Consider the following 19,154-nt stretch of genomic DNA (forward strand, 5'->3'; position numbering starts at 1 on the left):
CATCTTCCCCTTGCCCCTCGATACCGAGTGAAGGGGGGTAGGGGTAAGAACGTTCCTCTAAGAAATGAGACACCACTCGATTACCATTTGCATCATCTTCCCTTGCCGCTAGCTGGCTGCTACGTCAACAGAGGCGACAAGCGTTGACATAAATAACGAAGATGCCGTCATCTCAGGTTGTGATATTGATTGCCTGGGCTCTCTTTATCTTTGCACGCTTGTGTGCCATCAGTCAAAGACATTGTTGAAGAAGATTCTCAGACGCATACGACTGCTTACGGATCAAGTCATGGTACGTACGTTTCATTGTATTTAACGGTGGTGACACCATAGCTAAGCAAAACATCAGCAACCGGCTAACGTTAGCCTACTATTCGTATGTTGTTGTAGCTACAATCTGAGGAAAACACATGCATTTTTATCCATGTATGCATTAATTTTGTGATGTAGTTTCAATATCATAGTCAATATCATGTACCCAATTGTTATGATATTGACTTTGCTTTATAGCTGAGGGTACAAGAGTAGTTATGTGCAGTTTACTGGGGAGGGTAGATGTAACCTTTTTGACTCGGCCTATTAAAGGTTTGAACATAGGTTTTTTTTGTTCCTCCAGGCCGATCGTCCACCTGAGTACTGCAGAGTGGATGCGACTGTGCCCATCTTGCGCTTATGGTTTGACGAAGAGGCTGAAATAAAGCAGGACCTACGCCTGACCAGGAGAACCATGAACAGCCTGCAGAGGCTTCTAGACAGGAATCAAGATCATGGCTGGGGAAATCAACTAGAGGTCCTCATATATACCTATTGGTTGGCACACGGACTCTCCTACCGGGTGGTGGCAAAAATTTTCAATGTCCCCAAGGCAACAGTATATCAAGTAATACACAAGGTGGCACAGAATATTTGGAACAATTTAAACAAAGTTATCTCCTTCCCACAACATGAGTTGCAAGCTGTGGGTCAAGGATTTGGGGCTCTATCAGGGACCCCTGCATTCCACAACGTTGTAGGGGCGATAGATGGCACACACATTTGGATTAAACCACCAGAATCGTCTAGACCAGTGATTCTCAACCGGTGGGCCGCGGCCCTCTGGTGGGCCTCGGAGCGCCATCTGGTGGGCCGTGTAGACAGTGGTAGACTACCCCCAAATTAATTTTTATTTATTTTTTAATTTACAAATCTTGTTATTTTCTAATTATCTAATTGTTCTTATGAATTTATATGATCAAAAACACTCAAGTCAAGTCAAGATGCATTATCTAAAAGCTAATTTAAGTTTAAATATCGAAACACCAATCACGTCAGATTGAACGTTTGTTCGATCAGATGCAGTACTGTAATATGGATCGTTTTCTGAAAAGAAAAGCAGATGTGGGAAACAGACCTGTGCAAGGAAAAGCTTTGAAGTGTGTGGTGATATACGACGCTGATTACATTAAATTTAGTTTTATAAGGGCTGGTACTGGGGGTCGCACACGGACGAGAAGCGCAGCGCTGCGTCTACAACTCGAGGTATCGAACACGCGCACTTTCTCAGTGTATGCATGGCCAGCAATATTGTTATGTTTAAGGACATTACGAAATTAAGATAATGTCTGTACTATGTTATGATTGCAATTTAATTTATAATTACAATTAAATATAATTGTTGCTGATTCTGCAGTCTGAACACTTTACCTCAGGACTATATTAACTGAATTAATTGAGAATCTCACCTGAAAATCCGATCATTTTCATCCACGCAGCTGATTTCTGTAAATGAATATAAAACTAAATGTATCTTGCAGCACAGGGTGAAGTCAGTATATAGGCTACATTAACGACGCTTTGAGACAAATATAATGTAGTAAATTTAATATAAAACTATGTAAATGGCGCTCTGTGGCGCAACAGGATTTTGAACAGCGTCTTGAGCCATAGCTGGTGCTGCGGACAGACGCCGCCGGTTTGTGTGCACAGAAAATAATTAGTTAGAATTTTAAAGACGTGCCGCTGCGCTTCTCGTCCGGTGTGCGACGGTCTGCGACCCCCTTAAGCCGAAGGCGCATGTGGAGAAATGTTGTTGAATGTGGATTCAGGTGTTGAATGTGGAGAAATGTTGTTAAATGAGGCGCTAAAACCATCAAAGCTGCAGAGACATTTGAACAAAACTGGGCTGTGTTGGGAAGCCAGCATAATATTGTTTTAAACAGACATGTTCATATCGCAAACTGTATTTGATAAATTACACTTACAGTAGGCTAGGCTATGTAAATTTGGGTGAATGAAATTTGTTGAACATTTCGTATCTATACCACGAATGTTATTTCTCGTGTCATTTTATATGCCAAAAATAGTTTTTGCGTGCATATGATGCACAGTTTTCGCGTGCATTTGATACGCACTGGCGTGTAATATGCACGCACTCCCCAGCCCTAATCCTAACCAATGGTTTTCAGTGCTTAGAATATGCACGCAAAAAATATTTTTGCCGTATAAATGGCACGAGAAAAAACATTTGTGGTAGCTATAGTGTTGCAGCGAATAGAGAGAATCCCCTCTTGTGTGTCTGACCTGTTGTTACAGGTATGTTGGCCTGTTATTGTTACAGGAATGGTTACTGAGTAAACCTGCAAAGTCTTTTTGATACAAGGACAGTTTTCATCTATATAGCTGACTTGACCTAGTCTGCTACAGTGGCATAACAGATTAACAGCAGAGTATATCATTGTACTTTTAGAATTATCTGTTATTCTGTGTTCATAGGCCTACTATCATATGTGGAAAGGTGGTCCTCGGAATGTTTTTAAACCCTCATTGGTGGGCCATGAGTTGCAAAAGGTTGAGAACCCCTGGTCTAGACTACCTTAACTACAAAGGCTTTTACTCCATCAATATGCAGGCCATATGTGATGCAGATGGAAGGTTCCTGGACATCTTCGTGGGTTACCCAGGGTCAGTCCATGACACACGCATGATGTAAAACAGCTCCTTTTACACATCTGGACGTTACCCCCCCCCGTCAGGATACATTATTCTGTGTGATGGTGGGTACCCCTGCCTCCAGACCCCTATATGCCTGCTCACACCATACAAAGAGCCAGTACGTGGACGAGTGCAGCAACGCTTCAATCACCACCATTCAAAGGCACACAGCATAATTGAGCGGGCCTTTGGAGTAATGAAAACAAGGTGGAGGTCAACTCTCTTCCGGGCACTGGAAGTCAAACCTACCTTTGCACCTCAGGTAATTGTTACATGTGCATTCTTACACAATGTGTGCTTGGACAGTGGCACTACTGTCTTGCCCCAATTTCTAAACCGTTGGCAATCATGTGTTTGTATTGTTGTATAAATGTTATTGTTACATATTTTCTTATTGCATTTCTTTAAAAACAATAGCCTGAGAACTAAGAAAGGTAGTTTTTAATGATGAGTAGGAATGTTTTTACCTTGGTATTATTTTTTGTTCCAGGAGTGGAGTGGGGTGGGGTGTAGTGGGATTTCTACAATTGTTTGCAATAAATATTTTAAAACACACTACATATGGTGACTATCTGGAAAAGCCTTTTTATAAGAACAACATTTATTGCTCAACAGCAGTAAATATTACAGCATATGTAAATATAACAATAATACATATTCAAATGTAAATGATATAAACTCTTAAAACATAAATATATTTAATTTCACGAGTGCACACTTACAAATAAGACGGATAGATTAAATTGGTAAACGTATTCGGCGTGCTGTCCGGGGAGAGGGCTCTGATCTTGGTAATTGGCCCGAACACAATTATGTCGATACAAATAAGTCGGATAGATTAAAATGGGTAAGCTCCGCCGGCAATCAAACGAGTTAGAGTTGGTTTAGCTGATAAGGGTTTGGTGCGCTTTTTTGATGTGGAAGCGGTTAGATCAGATGTAGCTTTTGAAAGCTTCGGATGACCAACGACCAAGAGCTTGAATCTGTTGCTGTGAGAGTCCTTTTTGGGGCAGCTGTGGTTTCGGCGCCTATGCAAAAAAGAATGGCCTGAAAGGTGTTCAGCTGGGATGCCAGATTGTGTTAGGACTAATTTGAGATGTTTTTGAAACCAAAAGCGCGTGACTGGTTGGATTGAATTGTTTATAAAAAGTGGTTCTGAAGGGTCTTTACTTGTTGAATTTCTGAAATGAAGGTAGGATTGGAGGGTTTGGTAAGGCTGGATGGGTGATTGAAGGTTGAAAATATAAATGAAATTGCCTTTTTTGGACTGGTCTGTCTTGCTCTGTTTGATAAAGTAGGAGATAGTTTCGTCATCTACTAAGGATAAATCTGAAATGGTGGGATGAATTTTGGGGTTAAAATTAGAGGTAATAGCAAGTTCGGAGCATCTGAGAAACCCGAAAAAATCCGAAATGAACATTGCATCCAGTGTGCAAGCTGTGTTAATAGAATGGTAGCCTAGACGGAGGGTACGGATGCATTTGGTGAGTAGGTCCAGCGTTAGGGGTTGTCTGGCGTCTGGGCGGGTAGGATGGGTCTTTTGAATGCCTTTAATAAGCAGTGATGTCTCTGAGTTTGTTAAAGCAGGAAGGGAAAGGTAGGTTAAAAATTAAATGAAAGGTTTTAAAACATCTCCAAGCTGTTAAATATGATTGGAGAGTTTTGGGGGGAAAGGCTTGGAAAATAGAATCAAGAGAGGCGTCGAGAAGTGGTCTCAAGGAGTGGTTTACGGGAAGATCAATTCTGAATAGTGAGGTACTGGTGTTGGGTTGGGGTCTGCTTCTGGAGCCAGCTGTCTGAATTTCTGATAAAATCTGCGATGTTGCTGGTGACAGGGGGGCGGTTCCAAAGCGATGGCGTTTGGAGGTATGGGCATCTGAGTTGCTGTAAACACAGAAAATTGTGATTTTGCCTGAGGAAGCGTGTTTTGGGGGAGACAATCCGGGGCCTACGTGGGAAACGGAGGTGGTCTTGGGTTTGCGACGGCCCCTGGAGCTTGGAAAGCGACCGAGAAGGAGAGAGAAAGCTGAGGTGGAAAAGCTGAGCTGGGCCTGCACCGCTAGCGGAGGCATCCTCACACTAGGGTCTGCTGTAGGCCACAGCTGGGAAAAAGGGTTAGTGGTAGCCGGAGGAGAAAGACAAGGGAGAGTTGTCCGGGCCCGTGATTCTAGTGGAGGCAACCTCACGTCAGAAGCTGCGGGCCACAAACAATGGAGATAATTTGGGATGTAACAACAGGTTGCGCCTGCCCCGCTAGCGGAGGCAACCTCACGCTAGAGGGAAGATGGTCGCTGTTAGTGTCCGGTAATGAGTGATGCGGAGCAGAAGGCGAGGAGGGTAGCGGTCTAGCGGCGGCGGAATCTGGGGCCCATCCCAGGCTCGCTGAAGGCGCACTGCCCCTACCTGATGATCGACGGTGGTCCGTTCTCGCTGTGGAGGAATACTGGATTTGGGAGGTACGTAGTGTTTTACCTTTGTTGGTTTTGTCGCTTTATTGGAGACCTTAGAGGGAGATGAGGGTTTAAAGGGGGCGCACGTTGACTGTAGGTTAGTGTATAATTGGTATAATTCGGCTTTATTCATCCGTCTAGGGCAGGGGTGGGCAACTTCGGTCCTGGAGGGCCACTGTCCTACAGAGTTTAGCTCCAACCCTGAAAAAATCACCTGCCTGTAATTTTCTAGTAATCCTGAGGACCTTGATTAGCTTGTTCAGGTGTGTTTGATTAGGGTTGAAGCTAAACTCTGTAGGACAGTGGCCCTCCAGGACGAAGTTGCCCACCCCTGGTCTAGGGTAATGGACGTCCGCATTGGTCAAAGCTTGCCTTAGACCTTTTTTTTTTTTTTTTGATTTGATTTATTTTGGATTAGACAGACAACATAATCCAAAGGATAACATGTTAAAGTGTAAACACTTATTTCCAACACGGTCCTTGGTGTTAAAACATTCACCACAAAACAATGACTTATTACAAGCCAAAGACAAAAACATTTAAAACAAATCATCCAAAGTTAAAAAAAACATATTAAAATCAGAGAATCTTAAATCAATAAAATAATAAATTCTGCTCTAATTAAAACAGTCGGCTACTCTGTTCCACAAGAAAGTCTTAACCTGTTGTCTAAAAGCCCATCTAGAATTTACAATTTTAATGGAAAGCGGCAAACTATTCCACAATTTTATACCTGTATAAAAAAAAGAACTTCTAGCTGCATTGTTGACTCTGGGCACTTTACAAGAACGGACACTAGCCCTAGTATTATGATTATGTTGAGTATGAACCATTTTTATAAGGGTATGTAAATATTTGGGAGCAGAGCCATTTATAACATTATACATGTGATGCAACTTTAACTGCTCCACTCTAACCTGAACTGGCAGCAGTCCTACCCTTTTAAAAGCATCTCTACCAATATGAGTCCGAGGAGGTGCATTTAACAGGTAGCGGATAACCTTATTTTGCATCACTTGCAGACTGTTTTTAAGTTTAACTGATAGTCCACAGTACCATGCAGAACATGCATAATCGAAATGACACTGAATCAATGATACAACCAGTAATTTCTTGATAGAGAAATCTAGATGCCTTGTTCTGCGATACAAGAATTTCAGTTTACCTGCACATTTAGACACTAGTTTGTCAGCAATAATTTTACAGGTTAATGACTGCTCCAATGTTAATCCCAGATATGTAACACTTTTCTGAGACACTATTTCAGTGCCATTACATGTGACCTTAAGTTCATTTTTTCTTAACAGCTTCCTTTTTGTTCCAAATAAAATGGACTCAATTTTTCCCAAATGTATTGAAAGCCTGTTGTCTATAAGCCACTTGCTAACACTATTTAATTCATTACCTAGAGTCTTCTCAATCTCACTGATATCATCCCCAGAGACCAACAATGCAGAATCATCAGCATCATTGATATAAACTAAAAATAAAAGGGGGCCAATGATTGAACCTTGGGGCACCCCACAAGTAATATCTCGAGGATCAGATATGGTCCCCTCAACATCACAAACTTGAGTTCTTCCAGTGAGGTAAGAGGTGAACCATTTCACAGCAGTGTTTCTGAAGCCTATACTTTGTAGCTTTGATAGTAATATTACATGATTTACAGTGTCAAAGGCTTTTTGCAAATCAAGAAGAATCATGCCCACATACTTTCCTTCATCAAAGTTTTGCCGAATATAATCACATAAGTGAATAAGACAGGTTTCAGTAGAATATGCTGCTCTAAAGCCAGACTGAAGTTCATACAATAGATTTTGTTTGACAAGATACTCTTCCATCTGCTCGTACACAAGACGCTCAAACACCTTTGATATGGCTGTCAGAATTGATACAGGCCTATAATTACCAACATCTGATCTACTATTTTTCTTAAAAAGGGGTACTACCCTGGCCCTTTTCATATCGATTGGGAAGATACCCTGACATAAAGACAAATTTATTATATGGGTGAGTACTCCAGAAATTACATTGGCACTATCGGTCAAAAATCTGGACGGAATAAGGTCTTGTCCAGTTGCTTTGTTAATTGACAAAGTGGATAGACACAATCTCACCCTCTCCTCTGAGACAGGGCCAATCTCAAAAGCATCTGGAGTAATATGTTTGTTTTTATAAAAGGAGTTTACAAATTATGGGCCATATCTACCTGACACACTAGGCAACTTATCAACCAGACTGGCAGCAACTGTTGTAAAAAAGGTATTAAAAACGCAAGCAACCTGCTGTTTATCAGAAATCATTTTATCCTCAATAACTAATCCAATATTACCAGTCTTAGATTTTGATTTTCCTTTAACGGCCATATCAGTGAGAACTTTCCATAGCTTTTTGGGCTGATGTGAATTTGCCGTAATAGCATCAGCATAAAATTCAGACTTTGTTCTCTGTACCTTGTAACTAACCTGATTACGAAAATATATATATTTATCATAATCACAAGACAAATTTGACCTCTTAAACTTTCTGAACCATTTATCACGTTGTCTAATAAGATCCAGAATGTCAGAAGTCATCCAAATTACACTTCTCTGTTTAATTCTGGTCTCCTTCATTGGTGCAACATTATCAAGGGTAGCTAAAAAGTGCTGTTTAAACAAAAACCAAGCCCCATCAACATCATTGCTTCCTAAAACATCTGACCAATCCCTCCTGGAAAGCCTTTCTTTAAATTCCTATGCTGTATAATGTTTTGTGCATCTGTATCTAATTGAACTATGGTCACCAGTCTTCAATAATAGTGATTTTGATATTTTACGAGTGCAAAAAGTGACGTTATGATCACTCAAAGCAATATCAAGAACACCAGATTGAGAAATATTTTCACGTTCTGAAACTAATATTAGGTCCAAAAGGGATTGACTGTTAACAGACACTCTAGTAGGTTCAGTAATTAGCTGTTGTAGGCCAGACACATTGCAAAAAGTTGACAATGATTCTTTCAAGCTATTACTACGAGGCTGTAATACATTTGTGTTAAAATCACCCATAATGATACATTCGTTCTCCATACATATGTTACTCTTACAACAAACCATTTCAAAGAGCTCATGAAAATCTGTTTGCTTAGGGGGTCTGTAACAGACACAAATGATAATGGGCTTAGTTTTAGGAAGCAACAGCAACAGGAACCTAACACTGTCCATTTCCCGATTGCAGGAATGGTTGGCTGGGCCAGTGAGTAGGAGGATGATGAGGATGAGGAAGAAGGAGTGCATCTCGTTGGTGGAGGTGAGCGCTGTCTTTGTCGTTCTGGAGTTTGGATAGCGGTGCGGATTGGCTGGCGACCGCACACTGAAGCTGGAGACTCGGCGACGACGCGTATGACACTGAAGCTTCGATGCGCGTATCACACAAGCGACACAATTTTTAGTGAAGCCCCGTATCGGGGTGTGTATTGGTTTACTAGAGTCACGTGATCGATGACAAACAAAGCCTCACTTTCTGTCCAATCACGTGCGCGTTTCGCTTTGGCTGTCAGAAGGCTAGAACGTCTCAGGTTACAAATGTAACCTTTGTTCCCTGAGAACAGGGAACGAGACAATACGTCATCGACGTTATGGGGAATCGCCTCAGCGTGACCAATGACTGAAGTACCTGTGGAATCCCGCCAATCGCATTGGCTCGCGTCAGCCGTGACGTGACGCTCTGGGGTGCCCAGGAAGTATAAATAGAGCGCCCAGAGAACATGTCATCCTCTTCGTCTGAAGGGACTGAACAGGCCGAACCGAAAGCATGGCAGGGAGACGTATTGTCTCGTTCCCTGTTCTCAGGGAACAAAGGTTACATTTGTAACCTGAGACGTTCCCTTTCGAAGGGAACCTCGACAATACGTCATCGACGTTATGGGGAACGCTATACCAACGCCGCCATGTTAAGGGGGTGCCTGACCACTACAATAAGTCCAGGCAACAGCCCCTACAGCCTACACGTCAGGCTAACTGTACACCTGCTGCTTTAGCTCAAGGTCTGGACACCAATAAGTATATGGAGGCCTCAACAGTACGACTCTCAAATGGAGAGGAAGCCTAACACATATAACATTAAACCTACAACATATACTTGACAGAAAACTAGCTTGCTATTTGCATGAAGGCCTCTGCAGGATGACTCTGAAAGTAGAGGAAGCCTGAAACATGCAATATGTATATGGAGGCCTCAGCAGTATGACTCTCATATGGAGAGGAAGCCTACAACATATACTGACAAGGCTAGCTAGCTATTTGCATGAAGGCCTCTGCAGGATAACTCTGAAAGTAGAGGAAGCCTGAAACATGTAGTATGTATATGGAGGCCTCAGCAGTACGACTCTCATATGGAGAGGAAGCCTAACACATATATCAGCGGTACAATAAGTATATGGAAGCCTCAACAATACGACCCTCATATAGAGAGGAAGCCTACTACATATACTAACACAAAACTAGCTTGCTATTTGCATGAAGGCCTCTGCAGGATGACTCTGAGAGTAGAGGAAGCCTGAAACATGCAATATGTATATGGAGGCCTCAGCAGTACGACTCTCATATGGAGAGGAAGCCTAGCACATATACTAACCATAACTAGCCTGCCTGAGCTCAATAAGTATATGGAGGCCTCAGCAACATGACCCTCATATGGAGAGGAAGCCTACTACATATACCAACACAAAACTAGCTTGCTATTTGCATGAAGGCCTCTGCAGGATGACTCTCAAAGTAGAGGAAGCCTGAAACATGCAATATGTATATGGAGGCCTCAGCAGTACGACTCTCATAGGGAGAGGAAGCCTACAACATATACTGACAAAAGCTAGCTAGCTATTTGCGTGAAGGCTTCTGCAGGATGACTCTGAAAGCAGAGGAAGCCTGAAACATGCAATATGCATATGGAGGCCTCAGCAGTACGACTCTCATATTGAGAGGAAGCCTAGCACATATACTAACCATAACTAGCCTGCCTGAGCTCAATAAGTATATGGAGGCCTCAGCAACATGACCCTCATATGGAGAGGAAGCCTACTACATAAACCAACACAAAACTAGCTTGCTATTTGCATGAAGGCCTCTGCAGGATGACTCTCAAAGTAGAGGAAGCCTGAAACATGCAATATGTATATGGAGGCCTCAGCAGTACGACTCTCATAGGGAGAGGAAGCCTACAACATATACTGACAAAAGCTAGCTAGCTATTTGCGTGAAGGCTTCTGCAGGATGACTCTGAAAGCAGAAGAAGCCTGAAACATGCAATATGTATATGGAGGCCTCAGCAATACGACCCTCATATGGAGAGGAAGCCTACTACATATACTGATAAAAAACTAGCTTGCTATTTGCATGAAGGCCTCTGCAGGATGATTCTAAAAGTAGAGGAAGCCTGAAACATGCAATATGTATATGGAGGCCTCAGCAGTACGACTCTCATAGGGAGAGGAAGCCTAACACATATACCGACAAAACTATATATACTGTTTACAAGCTAGCTTATTAAAAAATAAACATATCTATTCTGTTCAGCTATACACCAAGCCCTGATGCAGACCGTCAGACTAATATTCCATCATCATAGGTCCGCTGGGCCTGATGTTACTTTAAAATGGGGAAAGAGGGAAGGCGGGCTTACAAGAGGAGGAACAAAGCCTATCTGCTCCTCCCAGGGCGATCCTCCTCACGCCTAGACTGGAAATCCTCTCTCCTTACCCCCCGCCTTTTCCTCCTGGACTCGCGCCGTCTCATGGCCTTGCTCCGCACTAGAGGAGGGGCACGAGCGGCGACCGAGTCCCGCTGGTCCTGCCTACGCTCCTCGAAGCGAGGCGGGCCAGGACCCCAGGGGCGTCTGGGTGCGGACCTGGACCGGAGCGGTATACAAGACCTATATGCCGCCGAGCGCGCCTTCGCCTCTCTAAACTTTCCGACCACCGCCTCGACGGAGGTTCCAAAAAGTTCCGAGGGCGAAACCGGAGCATCGAGGAGAGAAGTCCTCTCTTTCTCCCCAATGCCAGCCAGGTTCACCCACAGGTGCCTCTCCGTGACCACCATGGCAGCCATCGAACGACCGATGGCCGTAGCTGTCTGCTTAGTGGCCCGGAGAGCCAGGTCTGTGGTGCGGCGCAACTCGGCCACCGCATCAGGGGACAAGCCCTGACCCTGATCCAGGTCCTTCAGCAGGTCAGCCTGGTACGCCTGCAACACAGCCATCGTGTGCAGTGCCCCACCAGCCTGACCTGCCGCCGCGTACGCCCTGCTATTCAACCGAGATGTGGTCTGAAGGGGTTTGGATGGCAGGGTGGGAGTCCTCAGCGTCGATGCCCCCTCCCCCGCCAAATAGCTGGCGAAGGAATCTTCGATGGGAGGCATTGATGCGTAACCATGCTCCTGCATCGCCTCCACGTTTGCATAACTCAAACGCTGGAAGCGATGAATACGCGAGGAGTATGGTTTCTTCCATGCCTTCATGACCTGAGAATGGAGGTCAGGAAGGAATGGAAGGCTCCCAGGAATCGATGGGGTGTGGCCAGAGAGGAAGCGCTCATCAAGCCTCCCACGAGCAGCTTCCTCTCTTACGCGCTGCCAGGGCAACTCGAGCCTGGCAGTGGCACGCTCCATCACCTCCATTAATTCCTCGTACGCGGGGCAGGAGGGCTGGGCAGGCTCAGGCATCTCAACATCCTCGCCCGCCTCTCGCTCCTCCTGCTCGCCCTGGCTTGACGCCAGAAGAGCACTGCCTGCTGCCCTAGAAGATGCTGAAGATGCATCATCATCGGCCAGCAGTTCACCCTCATCCCGCGCTGACAATTGAGAGAGATTCACCCCTCTCTCAAAATCGTCAGCGAGGTCTCTTTGTGATCCCCACGAACTGAGTCTTCTCTCGGCCTCGGCGCGAGAGGGACCCGATCCGCGGGGCAAAGAAGACTGTCCCTCTTCCCTCGAGAAGAGGGACAGACGAGAACGAAGCGTCCTCAAAGGAAGACGCTCGCAGTGAACGCACTCCGCCCCCTCGAGAGCAGAGCGCGCGTGCTCTTCACCCAGACACCAAACACACAGGTCGTGTGAATCACCGGGTGCAAGACACCTCTCGCACGGGTAAACACACTTCCTAAACGTCTTATTAGATTTATCCATCTTCCAACTTACAGCACTCAGTAAACCAGTCCCTGAAGACGAAAAGAGGATGACATGTTCTCTGGGCGCTCTATTTATACTTCCTGGGCACCCCAGAGCGTCACGTCACGGCTGACGCGAGCCAATGCGATTGGTGGGATTCCACAGGTACTTCAGTCATTGGTCACGCTGAGGCGATTCCCCATAACGTCGATGACGTATTGTCGAGGTTCCCTTCGAAAGGGAACTCCAGATCTTATTTAACAAGTCATTTTCACCAGTTACTTTTACCAGAGTAAACTATTGAACATCAGGCAATACTATATAGGAACCTTTTCTCCGGTTTTCGCTAACCCAGAGTACTTTGCTGAAATACTGATCGGAGGCGCAGCGGCTCTGTATGGAATCTGCCGGAGACGCAGATGGGGGAAACGAGCAGGAGCGCTGGTGAGATTAAGAAAGCGGGGACTACGCACCTCGCTTCCAGCCATTCACCTGGCAAACGTCCGGTCATTGACTAACAAGATGGACGAGCTTCTCCTCCTCAATCAAACCAACCGAGACTTTTACAGCTCCGCCGCCCTGTGTTTTTTTATTATTTTTTTTATACTCTTTATTTGGCATTTTTCTTATTTACAACACAACATACCGAAACAAAGAACAAGGGGCACTATAAATTGTATAATAACAAAATAAAGTATTAAAATTGTTCCGCTTCTTTATATGCAAACCATTTTGTCCAGCACTTATTATAAATGTGTCCTTTGATACGTAGAAAGTATGTCATCTTCTCCATTGAGTGTATCTCCTCCACTATTTCTTTCCATTTGTGGCGAGGTGATAGATCGGGTAAATTACAGTTACACTTATGAGGAAAAGTATAACTAAATGGAGAGCAGACTACGCCACCCCGTTTCACTAAACGGGGAAATTTATACAAGACACGCTGGTTCGTGACCACAGACGACAAGAGACGTGGATCAGAATACAAAAATACTTTTTTTTATTTTATCAACAATAATTTAATGTATAAAAACTTTGAGGTGGACAAAAGTTTTGCACTGTTAAGTGTGCACCAGGCCAGAAATAAAGAAAAAGAAAAAAAAAAAGAAAAAAAAGAAAAAAAAAACACTTTTGGGCTGAGCCTTGCCAGCAGGGAGCTAGCTGGACAGTGAGTGTCCTAAGATCACGCCACTCATCAAATTCCACTCCACACAACACTCACACTCACTAGGTGAAAGACACACAGGTGCCAACGGCAAAACACTCTGTGAAGGAACCACCACCAAAAGAGGACAGACAGCTAGCTTCCCTGCACGGGGCGGGCCTTCAGCTCCTGAAAGAAACAAAAAAACAATATAATATACTTTCACAGTTGGCTGCAAACGTATAAAATTATAATAACACAAATTCAACAAAGAAATCGACACTCTGCAAATTACTGGGCACAGTAGTTAACCTGGCTGGTGGTGACCTAAAAGGATCACAATATGGCCACGTTACAGCCACCAAAGGCTATGAACAAGAGTGAAATGAACCACAAAAAAATACAATTAAACATTAAATCACAAATCGAGAAAATGTTGCTCCCTTCACAGTCTTTGAGGAACACACAGGGCGAAGAGCTCAAGGACAACCAAACGGCTGGTGGTGATATACATTAGGTGGGCTAGATTATGCCATCACATGCAGCTACGTCATGCATGGACGGACAGCTCGGAAACTAGCCACACACTAGTACCACCAGCGTTTACAACCAAATACAGATACAATATAAACTAACTAAAACAATTAATGAATCACGCTGGTCACAGTGATATTAAATGGCAGCAGAACAAAACAGTGTCGTCTTAACGACATTGTCAATGGAGCATTTTGCCCCCAGTCCACAGTGATGAACCGCTCACAAGTGGTTTAACCCTCTGAGGTCGGCAAACGCGCCGGCGCGTTTTGCTGGATTTTCTCCACATTGTAGCACTATAAACTTAAATTACTCCGTCATTTATGGTCATACAGAAAAAAGAAAAATATAAAAATGATCTGTGATATTTCTACTTTTGTATGTGTCCACTTACAATCAAATCAAAACATTGTGCTTTTGTAAAATAAACAAAATAGACAGGGTGTGCGTTCTGCCTCTCCGTCGCGGTGTACTTTTTTTTCTTGAGCACGTCTATAAACTGAAACAAAACTCAGCGAATACTTGTCACACATTTATGAGCCATATACCTTTATAAACATTTAAGTGTGTACTTTTAAATGATCGGGTTCAAAACGAAAACAAATATTTTCTGTTTAAGTAATTTGTATAAAACCAACAAGATGTCCAGCTTCTCAAACGCTTGCTCATTAAAGTTAATTTGGCCACGCCTACTCGCTCAAAAGAGATTCACATGCAAATCCCCACATGGAGCGCGAATGCGCTCGTTACCTCAACAACAAAACACCAACACACTTCACTTCACTTTTCGTCGAGTTTGAAAGACGCGCCAGAGCTTACATTGGATTTAGGCTACCTCAGAAGAAGAATAACGCGATTTGAAGACCAGAAAGATTTAAGGTAAGAAATTATTCCATATTAGTTTGTTATTGTTGCATAAATGTCACATTGCAGTTGAACTGTTGCTAGATATATGGGGAATATTATAATATTTAGACCCGTGTTTACTGTTAGGCCTACAGTGTTTGTGGATATCTGGTCAAACGTAGATATGTATGGTAACCATAATGTTTTATGTTTGAGCTCGATCGCGTTTGAATGTATCAGATTTTGCAGCGCGATCGCGTTTGAATGCATCATTTGAAAATTTGAAAAGCAAAACACACCAAACGGCTTCATGTTTTTACTATTATCTCATTTCATATCATCATAACGAATGGAAACATTTGAAGTAACATGATAATCAATATATTTTTCTCTAGCTTGGTTGTTACTGAAATATTTTGGAAGATTTATACTGCTATCTATTGTTATTATTATTTTACCCAGCACTGCGCATAGCTTATGCCTACAAGGCACAACAAACCTGGTCTTCATTATATTCTATAAACGTGTGTGTGTGTGTGTGTGTGTGTGTGTGTGTGTATTTTGTGAATTTTAAAAAGCAATTTTAACCAGAAAAATCTAATATTTATTTCCAAAATCGTGCAGGCCTTTCTCTTGATATCAGTATGTTCACTTTTTTTTTCAGGGTCCAGATGCCACTGAGTCCTGCCGACTTCAACATTCACATGAGTCTCTGGAACATGAACATGGTAAAGTGAAAATCAAACACCTTGGAAATGAAAGGTATGTACAATGTTTTTAGGAATGGCACAAAGGTCTGTCTTTCAATAAGTGCTTTTTTGCCATTTTGTTGTGTCTATTTGCATTATGTTGTGTAAATAAATCTAAACAATTTAAAAGCCATTCTTTTTTAAATCTCCTCATTTACAGTATTGTGCAAGGTTGCTCAGAATGATAGGGGCCCTTATAGCTCCTAATAGGGCCATTAGGGAGTGTCTTTGTCTTTCTCAGGTGAGAAAAACCATACATATTAATGAGCTCTCGCATAAGGCTTATTCACACAAAACACGTCGTAAAATTTTTAAATCAATATATTGTCTTCTCTGAATGAGCAGTCAGGGTGATTTTCACATAGTTTTGCAGCAAATATTCTAGGCTATGTCATACAATTTTCAAAAGTCTTGTGAAGAAATAATCAGTAGGGGTTTCATGGCCTTATTTCAGTGAGAATTTTTTTTTGTATTTTCACAAACCACGCATAAATGTCATTATCTCAAAACTGCAAACTTTTACATACATGCTGCTGATATATTATTGTAGCAGAGTTTGTGCTGAATACAGTGTAATTAGACTTTAGCCATGAAAATGTCACAAATAACAGAAATAACCAGAAATGTCAGAGCATGTCAGAACACCTCCAGGGCCCAGAAAACAGCTCAGACCCCAGAGGGTTAATGCACTAAAAATAAAATAAAAATGAATTTAAAGAAACACCCACCTCAGGTTATTCAAGTGGTTAGATTTACCTACCCAATGGTAGATCGCTAGACCCACAAAAGATTCAGTTACTCACACGCAGTCTCGTTCACAATAGGCAACCCGCAAGTGTACAGAGATGTTGCATCTGCTCAATCACATTAGCCGCGCTATGATGGAAACATGGGTTTACCAGAGATCACATCAAAACAAACGTTAGTCTGTCAGAATAAACATACCTCGGATAGGGACAGCCTGCACCCAAAAGCAACGTCGCATTGATTCGAACAGTAACCTGGCTAAAACATGTACACATTCACTATTAAACGTGGGAATGCATTAGCAACAACATTAGCCAAACAGCTAGGTACATACCTCAAACGGAACTGCGCACGCACCCACAACAACGTCCGTGACGATGACGTATACCCAGGTGGCCTGAACTCTGCCTTAAGTAAGCCAGGGGTGGCTGCCAATAGGCTGTCACCCCCGTCACTCAACACAAATCACAGGGCGGAATCTAGCCCGCCTTGCCACAATCTACCCCCAGCTTTTGCATTGTCGCCCCGACGATGAACCTAGTCACACTACCACTAAGCAACTCCTAGTACCAGGGCCTAAAGAGGGCAGAGACAGCATTAGACACAGCGGCCACCCTAGAGGAGTCATCCTTCCCAACTTCCGGTGCCCGAGGGAGGTGGTGTCGCTTCGAATGATGACCAGCATTAGCTCGCCCCGTCCGTCGCAAGGTAATCTCACCAGTACCAGGTTGGTCCACAGGTAAGGATTCCATTACCAATGCTGGTTCTGGAGCTACCACACCAAGCTGTCTAGGGATCACCAAAGCTGTAGGGCTAACGTTCTCGGTTAGACATCGAGGAGCCAGCCCACTAACAACCTGTGGGGTTTCAGGTACCAAAACCCACAGATCAACCTCCTCAGATGGAGATCCCTCCGATGGTGGTGACTCGATCACCAAAGGGCCGCCTGTAGAAACTTCAACAGGAGAATCCCTTCGTGCACGGGTCTTCAACAGGGAGCGGTGGACCCGTTTTACACTACTCAAGTCATCCACCGGCGCAATTGTATACACGGACCCACCTGCCTGCGGTGCTCTCACCACCTGATACACCACTGGGCTCCACAGGTCCTGGATCTTATGGCGCCCTCTCACGCCATAATCCCGAAGGTAAACCAATTGACCCTCCCCCAATGGTGCATCTCGAACATGTGGGTCGTGCTGCTTCTTACGACGATCTGCCGCTACCTTTAAATGTTCTCGGGCCCCTTCGAAGGCCACCAACAACCTGGTTTGGTGCTCCACCACCCACTCATTCACCTTTCCAGATACCATCTCTTGGCTTTTACCCAAAAGAAAATCAATAGGGAGTCTGGGCTCTTGGCCAAACATCAGAAAGTAAGGTGACTCACCAGTCGCTTGATGCGGGGTAGTATTATAACAGAAAAGCACCTGAGGGAGTGCGGAAACCCAATCTGCCTTTCGGGAGAGGGGTAGGGTGCGCAGAAGATTATGCAGAGTCCTGTTAAAACGTTCGCACTGCCCGTTGCCAGCCGGGTGATATGGTGTAGTGCGGGACTTCTCAACCTGATACAGATGACAAAGCTGTTGTATTAGGGAGGACTCAAAGCTGCGGCCCTGGTCAGAATGAATGCGACCAGGTACACCAAATTTATAGAACCACTCCACCACCAGCATGCGGGCCACAGTCTCAGCTCGTTGGTCTCGAGTAGGGACTGCAAGAGTATACTTGGTAAAGACATCAGTCATCACCAGGACACTTTCCAGCCCCGAGCGAGAGGGTTCCAGCAGCGTAAAATCAATGGCAAGAATCTCATTTGGCCTGGAGGCCAACAAATGACCCATAAAGCTGCGGGCAACTGGCTGCGTATCCTTGGCGACCTGACACCTTTCGCACTCCCGATACCACTGGGCTACATCAGATGTCAAGCCTGGCCAGTAGAAGCGCTGCCGCACAAGCTCGGTGGTCCGCTCGATCCCCTGATGCCCATGCCCCTGATGCATTTGTGTCAACACTTCCTTATGCAAGGCCGCAGGGAGAACTACCTGAAAAATCTCTTCGCCGCCATTAGAACGGAACACACGACGATGCAAAACCCCTTCTTTCTCTAGTAGCCGGTCCCACTGACCTAACAGGACCCGGGCAGTCTTGGACAACTGTCGACGCTCCTCAAAAGTGGGGCGTGTTCCCAGTCTCCAAAACACCAAAACCTCCTCAATCACCGAATCGGCTTCCTGTAACTCCCTCATGTTGCCCACCAAACTAGGCAAAACAGAAACTACAGCCTGGGTAGCTTGTACACCCAGATCTACCCCTGATGCTTCCGTCACTTCCTGAGGAACCTCGGTCCCCAGTAACAACTCTCTCACTGCCCCATGGCTAGCAGGGTCCTGTCTGGAAAGTGCATCGGCATTCCGGTTACTCCTTCCTGACCGATACCGGATCTCAAAATTAAATGCTGCAAGCTGCGCAGCCCAGCGCTGCTCGGTAGCCCCGAGCTTTGCAGTGGTCAGATGGCTGAGAGGGTTATTGTCAGTATACACAATACACTGCTGCCCTAACAAGTACTCCC

This window comes from Squalius cephalus (assembly GCF_949319135.1).
Source record: "Squalius cephalus genome assembly, chromosome: 13".
Lineage (NCBI taxonomy): Eukaryota > Metazoa > Chordata > Actinopteri > Cypriniformes > Leuciscidae > Squalius > Squalius cephalus.